Genomic DNA, 14,830 nt, shown 5'->3' with positions numbered 1-14,830 from the left:
TTCATTATTGATCATTGATCCTTGTTCATTCTTCATCGTTCATTCTTCAATGATTATTGATCCTTGTTCATTCTTTATCGTTCATTCTCTAATGATCATTGATCCTTGTTCATTCTTCATCGTTCATTCATTATTGATCATTGATCCTTGTTCATTCTTCATCGTTCATTCTTCAATGAACATTGATCCTTGTTCATTCTTCATCCTTCATTCATTATTGATCATTGATCCTTGTTCATTCTTCATTGTTCATTCTTCAATGATAATTGATCCTTGTTCATTCTTTATCATTCATTCTCTAAAGATCATTGATCCTTATTCATTCTTCATCGTTCATTCATTATTGATCATTGATCCATGTTCATTCTTCATCGTTCATTCTTCAATGATCATTGATCCTTGTTCATTCTTTATCGTTCATTCTCTAATGATCATTGATCCTTGTTCATTCTTCATCGTTCATTCATTATTGATCATTGATCCTTGTTCACTCTTCATCGTTCCTTCTTCAATGATCATTGATCCTTGTTCATTCTTGATCTTTCATTCTTTAATAATTCATCCTTGCTCATTCTTCATCGTTCATTCAGTATTGATCATTGATCCTTGTTCATTCTTCATCGTTCATTCTTCAATGATCATTGATCCTTGTTCATTCTTCATCGTTCATTCTTCAATGATCATTTATCCTTGTTCTTTCTTCATCGTTCATTCATTATTGATCATTGATCCTTGTTCATTATTCATCGTTCATTCTACAATGCACATTTTCATTCTTCATTGTTCATTCTTGATCGTTCATTGTTCAATGATCATTGATCCTTGTTCGTTCCTCCTCGTTCATTCTTCATTGATCATTGATCCTTGTTCTTACTTCATCGTTCATTCTTTAATGATCATTGATCCTTGTTCATTCTTCATCGTTCATTCTACAATGCTCATTGATCCTTGTTCATTCTTCATCGTTCATTGTTCATAGATCATTGATCCTTGTTTATTCTTCATCGTTCATTCTTCAATGATCATTGATCCTTGTTCATTCTTAATCGTTCATTCTACAATGCTCATTGATCCTTGTTCATTCTTCATCGTTCATTGTTCATAGATCATTGATTCCTGTTCATTCTTCATCGTTCATTCTTCAATGATCATTGATCCTTGTTCATTCTTGATCGTTCATTCTACAATGCTCATTGATCCTTGTTCATTCTTCATCGTTCATTGTTCATAGATCATTGATCCTTGTTCATTCTTCATCGTTCATTCTTCAATGATCATTGATCCTTGTTCATTCTTAATCGTTCATTTTTCATCGTTCATTGTTCATTGATCATTGATCCTTGTTCATTCTTCATCGTTCATTGTTCATTGATCGTTGTTCATTCTTCATCGTTCATTCATCATTGATCATTGATCCTTGTTCTTTCTTCATCGTTCATTCATTATTGATCATTGATCCTAGTTCATTCTTCATCATTCATTCTACAATGCTCATTGATGCTTGTTCATTGTTGGTCGTTCATTGTTCATTGTTCATTGATCCTTTTTCATTGTTCATTGTTCATTCTTTAATGATTATTGATCCTTGTTCATTCTAAATCGTTCATTCTTTAATGATCATTGATCCTTGTTCATTCTTCACCGTTCATTCATTATTGATCATTGATCCTTGTTCATTCGTCATCGTTCATTGTTCAATGATCATTGAACCTTGTTCATTTTTCATCATGTATTCTTCAATGATCATTGATCCTTGTTCATTCTTCAATGATCATTGATCCTTGTTCATACTTCATCGTTCATTCTTCATTGATCATTGATCCTTGTTCATTCTTCATCGTTCATTCTTGATTGATCTTTGATCCTTGTTCATTCTTCATCGTTCATTCTTCATTGATCATTGATCCTTGTTCATTGTTCATCGTTCATCCTTCGATGATCATTTATCCTTGTTCTTTCCTCATCGTTCATTCTTCATTGATCATTGATCCTTGTTCATAGTTCATCGTTCATTCTTTAATGATCATTGATCCTTGTTCATTCTTCATCGTTCATTCTTCAATGATCTTTGATCCTTGTTCATTCTTCATCCTTCATTCTACAATGCTCATTGATCCTTGTTCATTCTTCATCGTTCATTGTTCATTGATCATTGATCCTTGTTCATTCTTCATCGTTCATTCTTCAATGATCATTGATCGTTCTTCATTCTTCATCGTTCATTCTTCAATTATCATTGATCCTTGTTCATTCTTCATCGTTCATTCTTCAATGATCATTGATTCTTGTTCATTCTTCATCGTTCATTCATTATTAATCTTTGATCCTTGTTTATTCTTCATCGTCCATTCTACAATGCTCATTGATCCTGGTTCATTCTTCATCGTTCATTCATTATAGATCATTGATCTTTGTTCATTCTTCATCGTTCATTCTTCAATGATCATTGATCCTTGTGCATTCTTCATCGTTCATTCTTCAATGATCATTAATCCTTCTTCATTCTTCATTGTTCATTCTTCATCGTTCATTGTTCAATGATCATTGATCCTTGTTCGGTCCTCATCGTTCATTCTTCATTGATCATTGATCCTTGTTCATACTTCATCGTTCATTCTTTAATGATCATTGATCCTTGTTTATTCTTCATCGTTCATTCTTCAATGATCTTTGATCCTTGTTCATTCTTCATCAATCATTCATTATTGATCATTGATCCTGGTTCATTCTTCATCGTTCATTGTACAATGCTCATTGATCCTTGTTCCTTCTTCATCGTTCATTGTTCATTGATCATTGATCCTTGTTCATTCTTCATCATGCATTCTTCAATGATCATTGATCCTTGTTCATTCTTCATTGTTCATTCTTCAATGATCATTGATCCTTGTTCATTCTTCATCGTTCGTTCTACAATGCTCATTGATCCTTGTTCATTCTTCATCGTTCATTGTTCATTGATCATTGATCCTTGTTCATTCTTCATCGTTCATTCTTCAATGATCATTTATCCTTGTTCGTTCTAAATAGTTCATTCTTCAATGATCATTGATCCTTGTTCATTCTTCATCGTTCATTCTTCAATGATCATTAATCCTTCTTCGTTCTTCACTGTTCTTTCTTGATCGTTCATTGTTCATTGATCATTGATCCTTGTTCGTTCCTCATCGTTCATTGATCCTTGTTCTTACTTCATCGTTCATTCTTCAATGATCATTGATCCTTGTTCATTCTTCATCCTTCATTCATTATTGATCATTGATCCTTGTTCATTCTTCATCGTTCATTCTTCAATGATCATTGATCCTTGTTCATTCTTTATCGTTCATTCTCTAATGATCATTGATCCTTGTTCATTCTTCATCATTCATTCATTATTGATCATTGATCCTTGTTCATTCTTCATCGTTCATTCTTCAATGATCATTGATCCTTGTTCATTCTTCATCCTTCATTCATTATTGATCATTGATCCTTGTTCATTCTTCATCGTTCATTCTTCAATGATCATTGATCCTTGTTCATTCTTTATCATTCATTCTCTAATGATCATTGATCCTTGTTCATTCTTCATCGTTCATTCATTATTGATCATTGATCCTTGTTCATTCTTCATCGTTCATTCTTCAATGATCATTGATCCTTGTTCATTCTTTATCGTTCATTCTCTAATAATCATTGATCCTTGTTCATTCTTCATCGTTCATTCATTATTGATCATTGATCTTTGTTCACTTTTCATCGTTCATTCTTCAATGATCATTGATCCTTGTTCATTCTTGATCTTTCATTCTTTAATAATCATTCATCCTTGCTCATTCCTTATCGTTCATTCAGTATTGATCATTGATCCTTGTTCATTCTTCATCGTTCATTCTTCAATGATCATTGATCCTTGTTCATTCTTCATCGTTCATTCTTCAATGATCATTGATCCTTGTTCATTCTACATTGTTCATACTTCAATGATCATTGATCCTTGTTCATATTTCATTGATCATTGAGCCTTGGTCATTGTTCATCGTTCATTCTTCATTGATTATTGATCCTTGTTCATTGTTCATCGTTCATTCTTCAATGATCATTTATCCTTGTTCTTTCTTCATCGTTCATTCATTATTGATCATTGATCCTTGTTCATTATTCATCGTTCATTCTACAATGCACATTTTCATTCTTCATTGTTCATTCTTGATCGTTCATTGTTCAATGATCATTGATCCTTGTTCGTTCCTCCTCGTTCATTCTTCATTGATCATTGATCCTTGTTCTTACTTCATCGTTCATTCTTTAATGATCATTGATCCTTGTTCATTCTTCATCGTTCATTCTTCAATGAGCTTTGATCCTTGTTCATTCTTCATCTTTCATTCATTATAGATCATTGATCCTTCTTCATTCTTCATCGTTCATTCTTCAATGATCATTGATCCTTGTTCATTCTTCATCGTTCATTCTTCAATGATCATTAATCCTTCTTCATTCTTCAATGTTCATTTTTCATCGTTCATTGTTCAATGATCCTTGATCCTTGTTCGTTCCTCATCGTTCATTCTTCATTGATCATTGATCCTTGTTCATACTTTATCGTTCATTCTTTAATGATCATTGATCTTTGTTCATTCTTCATCGTTCATTCTTCAATGATCTTTGATCCTTGTTCATTCTTCATCGTTCATTCATTATTGATCATTGATCCTTGTTCATTCTTCATCGTTCATTCTTCAATGATCAAAGATCCTTGTTCATTCTTGATCGTTCATTCTCAAATGATCATTGATCCTTTTTCATTCTTCAATGATTATTGATCTTTGTTCATTCTTGATCGTTCATTCTCGAATGATCATTGATCCTTGTTCATTCTTTATCGTTCATTCTTCAATGATGATTGATCCTTATTTATTCTTGATCGTTCACTCTACAATGCCCATTGATCCTTGTTCATTCTTCATCGTTCATTCTTCAATGATCATTGATCCTTGTTCATTCTTCTTCATTCGTTCTTCATTGATTATTGATCCTTGTTCATTCTTCATCGTTCATTGTTCAATGATCATTGATCCTTGTTCGTTCCTCATCGTTCATTCTTCATTGATCATTGATCCTTGTTCATACTTTATCGTTCATTCTTTAATGATCATTGATCCTTGTTCATTCTTCATCGTTTATTCTTCAATGATCTTGGATCCTTGTTCATTCTTGATCGTTCATTCTCGAATGATCATGTATCCTTCTTCATTCTTCATCGTTCATTCTTCATTGATCATTGATCCTCTTTCATTCTTGATCGTTCATTCTCGAATGATCATTGATTCCTGTTCATTCTTCATCGTTCATTCTTCAATGATCATTGATCCTTGTTCATTCTTGATCGTTCATTCTACAATTAGGGATGGCAACGGGTCGGATCTGGACCGGGTCCAGGTAGACCCGGATCCGGATTCGTTTTTAAGAACAGGATCCAGATCCGGACCCGGATCCGCGGGTCTAGTTTTAAAGGACCCAGATCCGGATCCGCGGATACTGCGGATCCAGTACCGGATCCGGGTCCAAAACGGGTCCAGTTTTAAATTTTTTTTTGTTTTTTTAAATATGTTTAGATTGCAATAAAGAAATAGGATAAATGGACTTAAAAAAGTTCCAACAAATGATCACATCTTCTCAAAGCCTAATGTAAATCTTTTGAAACACAGCAATTGAAGACGTCTGATTGGTTTTTTCCTAAGCTCACTGTCATCCATAAGACAAGGATAACAACATTCCTATAAACCTAACAATTGTCCCTTCTCATCATAAAAAAGATATAAACTTGAATGTAAAACCTAAATTCCATCAGCAAAACAAATTGAAAAACAAACAAGATCATAAAACATTTAGATACATAATAATAGCTGAAAATCCATTAATAATTAATTAGAAAACTAAAAATTGTGTTATTTTGACAACATATATTCTAGATTATACCTAACAAAATAAATCATCCACTCATCAAGAACTACCAACTAATATACTTTCCTCAATAACTCAAAAAAAAAAAGAAAAAAAGAAAAAAAATAGGAGGCTCAGATTGATGACTGAAAATTCTAAGCATCAGGGTTATCAATCTCATCGGAATCCTCTTCAGGGAGATCAGTAGCAAGGTAAGCTCCAGGGTTAATAGTTTTCCGGCGAGTTCTCGAGGGAAGGATGTTATCTAAATCAACTTCAGCCAGTGGGTCATCGGCGAAATCGCTTTCGTCTGATAATTCCGCAGCGATTGAATCATCTGAATCTGAATCTGAATCCGAATCATCATCGTCGTCATCCACATAAATCAAAAATTACCATTGAACTCAACATAAATCAACCATTAAACTCAAATAAATCAACATAAATCAACCGTTAAACTCAAATAAATCAACATAAATCAACCACTAAACTCAAATAAATCAAAATAAATCAACCACTAAACTCAAAAAAATTAGGGTTCATAAGTTCATTACCTCCTGTGATGGTGTTGGACTGGCGGTGCGAGACTGGGAGAGTGGGAGGAGTACTCGAGGCAGAGGGACTGAGGGAGGGAGTCTGGGAGCGAGGGAATGCCGTGCTGCGAGCCTGCGACTGTGAGTATGAGAGACAAAGAGAGCGAGACTGCGAGAGTGGGAACCTGGGAGGGAGATGGGATTTTGGGAATTGGGAGGGAGACGGGCTAATGGGAGTGGGGAGGTGGGTATTCAAAAGTCAAAAACAGGGCTAGGGTTACTTAGGCAGTTAGGCTGCTGATATAAAAAAAATTTAAAAAAAAAAAAAAACGGGTCCTCAAGATCCGCGGGTCCGGGTCTGGGTATTTTTCTCAGATCCGGATCCGGACCCGTGAAATTTAACAGGATCCGGATCCGACCCGGACCCGACGGGTCTATATTTTTAGGACCCAGATCCATGAAAACGGATACGGATCCACGGATCCGGGTCGGGTCCAGTACCCATTGCCATCCCTATCTACAATGCTCATAGATCCTTGTTCATTCTTCATCGTTCATTGTTCATAGATCATTGATCCTTGTTCATTCTTCATCGTTCATTCTTCAATGATCATTGATCCTTGTTCATTCTTAATCGTTCATTCTTCATCGTTCATTGTTCATTGATCATTGATCCTTGTTCATTCTTCATCGTTCATTGTTCATTGATCCTTGTTCATTCTTCATCGTTCATTCATCATTGATCATTGATCCTTGTTCTTTCTTCATCGTTCATTCATTATTGATCATTGATCCTAGTTCATTCTTCATCATTCATTCTACAATGCTCATTGATGCTTGTTCATTGTTGATCGTTCATTGTTCATTGTTCATTGATCCTTTTTCATTCTTCATTGTTCATTCTTTAATGATTATTGATCCTTGTTCATTCTAAATCGTTCATTCTTTAATGATCATTGATCCTTGTTCATTCTTCACCGTTCATTCATTATTGATCATTGATCCTTGTTCATTCGTCATCGTTCATTGTTCAATGATCATTGAACCTTGTTCATTCTTCATCATGTATTCTTCAATGATCATTGATCCTTGTTCATTCTTCAATGATCATTGATCCTTGTTCATACTTCATCGTTCATTCTTCATTGATCATTGATCCTTGTTCATTCTTCATCGTTCATTCTTCATTGATCTTTGATCCTTGTTCATTCTTCATCGTTCATTCTTCATTGATCATTGATCCTTGTTCATTGTTCATCGTTCATCCTTCAATGATCATTTATCCTTGTTCTTTCCTCATCGTTCATTCTTCATTGATCATTGATCCTTGTTCATAGTTCATCGTTCATTCTTTAATGATCATTGATCCTTGTTCATTCTTCATCGTTCATTCTTCAATGATCTTTGATCCTTGTTCATTCTTCATCCTTCATTCTACAATGCTCATTGATCCTTGTTCATTCTTCATCGTTCATTGTTCATTGATCATTGATCCTTGTTCATTCTTCATCGTTCATTCTTCAATGATCATTGATCGTTCTTCATTCTTCATCGTTCATTTTTCAATGATCATTGATCCTTGTTCATTCTTCATCGTTCATTCTTCAATGATCATTGATTCTTGTTCATTCTTCATCGTTCATTCATTATTAATCTTTGATCCTTGTTTATTCTTCATCGTCCATTCTACAATGCTCATTGATCCTGGTTCATTCTTCATCGTTCATTCATTATAGATCATTGATCTTTGTTCATTCTTCATCGTTCATTCTTCAATGATCATTGATCCTTGTGCATTCTTCATCGTTCATTCTTCAATGATCATTAATCCTTCTTCATTCTTCATTGTTCATTCTTCATCGTTCATTGTTTAATGATCATTGATCCTTGTTCGGTCCTCATCGTTCATTCTTCATTGATCATTGATCCTTGTTCATACTTCATCGTTCATTCTTTAATGATCATTGATCCTTGTTCATTCTTCATCGTTCATTCTTCAATGATCTTTGATCCTTGTTCATTCTTCATCAATCATTCATTATTGATCATTGATCCTGGTTCATTCTTCATCGTTCATTGTACAATGCTCATTGATCCTTGTTCCTTCTTCATCGTTCATTGTTCATTGATCATTGATCCTTGTTCATTCTTCATCATGCATTCTTCAATGATCATTGATCCTTGTTCATTCTTCATTGTTCATTCTTCAATGATCATTGATCCTTGTTCATTCTTCATCGTTCATTCTACAATGCTCATTGATCCTTGTTCATTCTTCATCGTTCATTGTTCATTGATCATTGATCCTTGTTCATTCTTCATCGTTCATTCTTCAATGATCATTTATCCTTGTTCGTTCTAAATAGTTCATTCTTCAATGATCATTGATCCTTGTTCATTCTTCATCGTTCATTCTTCAATGATCATTAATCCTTCTTCGTTCTTCGCTGTTCTTTCTTGATCGTTCATTGTTCATTGATCATTGATCCTTGTTCGTTCCTCATCGTTCATTGATCCTTGTTCTTACTTCATCGTTCCTTCTTTAATGATCATTGATCCTTGTTCATTCTTCATCCTTCATTCATTATTGATCATTGATCCTTGTTCATTCTTCATCGTTCATTCTTCAATGATCATTGATCCTTGTTCATTCTTTATCGTTCATTCTCTAATGATCATTGATCCTTGTTCATTCTTCATTGTTCATTTTTCAATGATCATTGATCCTTGTTCATTCTTCATCCTTCATTCATTATTGATCATTGATCCTTGTTCATTCTTCATCGCTCATTCTTCAATGATCATTGATCCTTGTTCATTCTTTATCGTTCATTCTCTAATGATCATTGATCCTTGTTCATTCTTCATCGTTCATTCATTTTTGATCATTGATCCTTGTTCATTCTTGATACAAATGAAGTATCAAAGGTCAAGGCCTGCACGGAGAAGATGCAAGAAAAAAAAATATATTGGACTTGTCATCTACGCCAAATGCACGTGAGACACAAAGGACTGCCATGGATACTTCTCAACAATCACTCATGGATCCAAGAACATGTGACCAAAGCAAGGAAGCCCAACACGCCACGAAATCCAGCAGCAAGAGCTCAACAGGACAGACAGAATCCAAAAGCAGAGCAACAGAGCTGCCTGTCGAACAGCTGACTTTGGTGAACCTCCTGAACTCAGACAGGGAACACTTGGACCGGGAGGAAGGCTGGATTGGCATCTCACCACATGGGCCAAGCCACCAAGGACCAAGGGTGCTATTAATAGTGCACCAGGAAGTCTGTGGAACAAGCTAAAGGAGGGCCAGTCACCAGTTTGTAAAAGTCAGGAATTTGACTAAGTATAGGACCTTCTGTTTTGTTCTGTTTTATTAGTTAAGCCACGTGTATTAGGTTGTTATTTTGTAACAGCTACTTCTACCATCCAAAGTCTATATATATACATAGGCCCCCTTTGTAATAGAGGCGCTTGAACATTGTTTGAATATCAATAATACTCGAAGTATTTCAGAAAAGGATTTTCTGAGTGTGAAGTTTGTTTGCAAACTTCTTCACGGAGGTTATGGAGCAACTTCTGGCCGGAGGGAAGATAAACTACGGAGTGGTTTTGAATCCTAAGGGCACATTGCAATCAAGGCCTGGAAGTCCTTGCATTGTACTTATCGTAGGAAGATCATACAAGGGTGGCAACGTTCGTCAGTCACCACCATCAGAAAAACAAGAAGTCCTTTTCTTTATATGTTTTGTGTGTCTGAATGTCTGTTTGATGAGTAAATTGGGAGGGTGAGTGTATCATTGATTGAAGTTGTGGAACAACATTGATCTTTGCATAACAAAGTCCATAATCAGCCTTTGTTACGCATCAACTTGGTATTAGAGCCCAGCCACGAATTGGGCAAAGGTAGCACATATTGACGTTCTGAGGAAAGAGGTTTCATTGTTTCTGGGTTTGTCAAAGGAATAAGCGTCAGGTGATTTTGAAGCATCATGGGAAAAATTCAATCATCATTGATTCCACGACATACAGGGAGTGATTTCTCCTATACATTTCACTTGTCATTCAATTGTTTACATAATTTCTTTTTTTCAAACACAAACACACACGAATTTTCTGGATTTGTTGATTCTTGCATTTTCGATTTTCGCTTTCTTTTTCATCAAAATTGTTGTCGTGCATTGCTGGTTAAATTAGCTGTCTCTGGTCAAGTGGATATGACCATGGAGGAAAGATTTGGGATATTAGAAGAAAATATGAGAACAGTCATGCAGACTTTGAATCAATTAAGGATCGACAATCAACAGGATAGAACACCCAACCCTAATTTGCGACCCTACGAGGATAGAACGGTTAAAATTGATATTTCTGAATTCGATGGACATTCCTATGACCCTGGGAAATTTCTTGAATGGGAAGATTGATGCAAAACAAAGGTTGAATATGGCCTTTGTTATGCAGGGATTAGTGTAAGATCAATATCTCGCCCAATTATCCACGTATAATCCCAAACTAATCAACGTAAACAAGCCTAGAACACTTAGAACAACCAAGAAGATGCTTCTTGATTTTCAGACATGTGGGTTACTGGACGTTGTTCCAACCCTTACACTATCCTATGGAATATGCAAGGCAAGGATTATTTTTCCTTGTATTTAATGCTTCCCTGAGATTAAAGGTTTGCCTGAAAACCTTTGAATTCTCCGGCCAAAGATCAACGCTCTTTGAAACAAGTTTGCAAACAAACTTAGAAAACAACAACTGTGTTTATCTGAATAATACCTCAACTATGATCAATCTCAATATCAAAACGTGAGCTTATTACATGAATGCCTAAGTATTTATAGAGTTTGCCATCTAAAAAAATAGCCGTTACAAATTGGCTTTCCTAATACATGTGTACAACTAACAAAATAGAAAGCAGAGTAAAGGGCCAACACTTAGCCAAATTTCTGCTCTCTTCTGAACTGTTGACCAGGCTTCCTCCAGCGTGTCCCTCAGCCTTCCTGGTGGTTTGTTAGTAAAACCCTAGGGCCTCTATCACTTGGCCCATGTAAGGAGATGCCATTTGTGTCTTCATTTTGGTCCAGGCGTTCCTGGTCTGGGCACAGCAAGGCCAGCAAGGTCTGCTGGTCGCTATGTTCCTCTGTTGCTTTCTTTTTGTAATCTGTTGGCTTGTCTGTGTGCTTATCGTGGGTTTTTGAGATGCTTTGGCTTTCCTCAGCTTCCTTGAGTCTTTGTAGGTCCCTTTTTGTTGTGTCCAAGGTGTCTTTGCTGATTTTCCTTGTCTCATGGTCATTTGGCGTAGATGAACAACCACTAGCACTGTCTTGTTCTTTTGTTGAATCCTTGTTCTTTGATGCCTTTGCATCAACTCCTCCCTCTTGGGGGAGAATTGTCCTCAATTCTTGGACTGGTTGATGCAGTGTCAGATCTCCTATGTTGAAGATAGGAGAGATGCTGAAGTCTACAGGCAGCTGGATCTCAAAGGCATTTTCTCCTTTTTTTTTCAACACTCTGTAGGGGCCTATGGCTCTAGGCTGTAGTTTATTCCTTCTGAGATGTGGAAAACGTTTCTTCCTTGCATAAACCCATACTTGATCACCCTCCTGGATTGGTGGTCTTGCTTTCAGGTGTTTGTCAGCTTGTTTCTTGTATTTCTTGTTCGTCTCCTCCAAGTTGGCATGGACTTGTGTATGGATTTCCTCCATTTGCTTGATTAATTCCACTGCTTCCCCTGTTTTACTGTCACAAATAGGCAAGTCAATTAGAGATGTAGGAAGGAGTGGGTTGGTGCCATACACACACTCAAATGGAGTGTGCTTTGTGGCACGACTTGGGGCCCTATTGTAGGCAAATTCAGCATAGCATAACTTTAAATCCCATTCCCTAACATTCTTGGTCACTAATGATCTTAATAGGGTACCCAAAGTCCTGTTGGTCACCTCTGTTTGACCATCAGTTTGAGGATGATAGGTTGTACTAAACAACAGCTTAGTGCCCAACATCTTTCATAAGGTCTTCCAAAAATGACTCAAAAATTTGCTGTCTCTGTCAGAAACAATGGACTTGGGTATACCATGCAGTCTAACAACCTCTGTGAAATACAACTTGGCAATATGCTGTGCATCATCAATTTTGGTACATGCGATGAAGTGTGACATTTTTGAAAATCTGTCTACCACTACTATAACAGCATCCTTTCCCCTTTTTGTTTTAGGTAAGGCTACCATGAAGTCCATACTAATGTGTTCCCATGGTTTGTTAGCTATAGGTAAAGGTAGATACTCTCCTCTGTGAAAAGTCACTTTTGCCTTAAGGCAAGTCTCACACCTCAATATGTGTTTGCCTACTGTACCAAGCATCCTTGGCCAGTAAAAGTGTTTAGCAAGCATGTCAAGGGTCTTCTGAATTCCAAAATGTCCAGCTATACTACCCTCATGCACTTCCTTTACCAGCACTATTCTCAGAGGCAGCTTAGGGATGCATAGTCTATTCCCTTTAAACAGGTATCCTTGATGAATATTAAACAGTCCTTGGGGTGTGGTTTCACATGATTTGTAAATATCAGCAAAATCAGGACAGGTCTGATATTGGTCCTTAATGAATTCAAAACCCAAAATCTTAGCTCCTAATATTCCAAGCATGTTGTATTTTCTACTTAGGGCATCAGCAATGACATTAGTTTTTCCCATTTTATATTTAGCTGAAAAATCAAAAGTCTGCATGAACTCCACCCATCTAGCATGCCTACTATTCAATTTATGCTGACTGTTTATGTATTTTAAAGCTTCATGGTCTGTGTGCAGGATAAAAGGTTGAATCCTTAAGTAGTGAGACCAATGATCAAGGGCCCTAATGATAGCATAGAATTCTTTGTAATAAGTGGAGTAATTAAGCCTACTATTGTTTAGTTTCTCACTGAAAAAAGCAATTGGTCTATCTTCCTGTACCAGCACTGCCCCAATTCCCATGCCACTAGCATCACACTCCAACTCAAAGGGTTTAGTGAACTCAGGTAACTTGAGAATGGGAGCACTACACATCATATTTTTGAGAGTCTCGAAGGCTTGCTGAGCAGCTGGTGTCCAACTATACTTCCCCTGTTTAGTGCACTCTGTTATGGGTGCCATAACAGAGCTAAAGTTCCTGATAAACCTCCTGTAAAAGGAGGCCAACCCATGGAAGGACCTGATTTGTGTGAGGGTGGTTGGTGTAGGCCACTCTTGTATAGCTTGAACCTTCACTGGGTCTACCTTAACTCCCTCCTTGCCCACAATATACCCTAGGAAGCTAACCTCAGGAAGTAAAAAATTACACTTTTCCAGCTTTGCATACAACCTCTGTTTCCTTAATACTTCAAACAGCTGTTGGAGGTGATTTAAGTGTTCAGCTATGTCCTTGCTGTAGATGAGTATGTCATCTAGGTAAACAACTATAAATCTCCTTAGGAAAGGTCTCAAAATCTCATTCATCAGGCGCATGAATGTGCTAGGGGCACCAGTCAAGCCAAAGGGCATAACAAGCCACTCATATAGCCCATACTTGGTTTTGAAGGCTGTTTTCCACTCACCCCTGTTTTCATCCTGATTTGGTGGTATCCACTTCTAAGATCCACCTTGCTAAACCATTGAGAACCCCCTAATTCATCCAAAATGTCATCAATCCTAGGTATAGGGAACCTATACTTAATGGTGATGTTGTTTACACTACGACTATCAATACACATTCTCCATGTGCCATCTTTTTTTGGCACAAGCAGAGTGGGTATTGCACAGGGACTCAAACTCTCTCTCACATAGCCCTTCTTCATCAGATCCTCCACTTGTCTTTGCAATTCCTGGGCTTCCTTGGGGTTAGTTCTATAGGCAGGTTTGTTTGGTAAGCTTGCCCCAGGTATTAAATCAATTTGGTGTTCAACACCCCTTACTGGTGGTAGTCCAGGTGGTAGGTCAGTGGGGAAGACATCCTTATACTGCTCTAATAATCCAGTCATCTCAGTAGGTATGGGTGTGGATTCTTGCACTTCCTTAGTGACTAATAAGTACAGCTCTCCTGTTCCCTGCACTTCTCTTTCACACTCTCTTCTATTCATTAAGTGTACATGAACCTTGGAGGGTTGGGGTGGGACTGCTCTGTGTGGAGGCAGGGGTAAGAATTCCTTCCTCTTCCCATTGTGCTTAAGGGTGTATGTGTTATCATAGCCATTATGCATGGTTTTTTTATCATATTGCCAGGGCCTGCCCAACAAAAGGTGACATGCATCCATATCTAACACATCACAAAGAATCTCATCCACACAAGTCCCTAAGGTCATAGCCACTAAGCATTGCTTGTCTACTAACCCACTGGATTTTGTGTCCAGC

The sequence above is a fragment of the Amaranthus tricolor genome, chromosome 7, assembly GCF_026212465.1.
Source record: "Amaranthus tricolor cultivar Red isolate AtriRed21 chromosome 7, ASM2621246v1, whole genome shotgun sequence".
In the NCBI taxonomy this organism is placed as follows: Eukaryota; Viridiplantae; Streptophyta; class Magnoliopsida; order Caryophyllales; family Amaranthaceae; genus Amaranthus; species Amaranthus tricolor.
The sequence above is the reverse complement of the archived record's forward strand: the minus strand, read 5'-3'. Positions refer to the sequence as shown.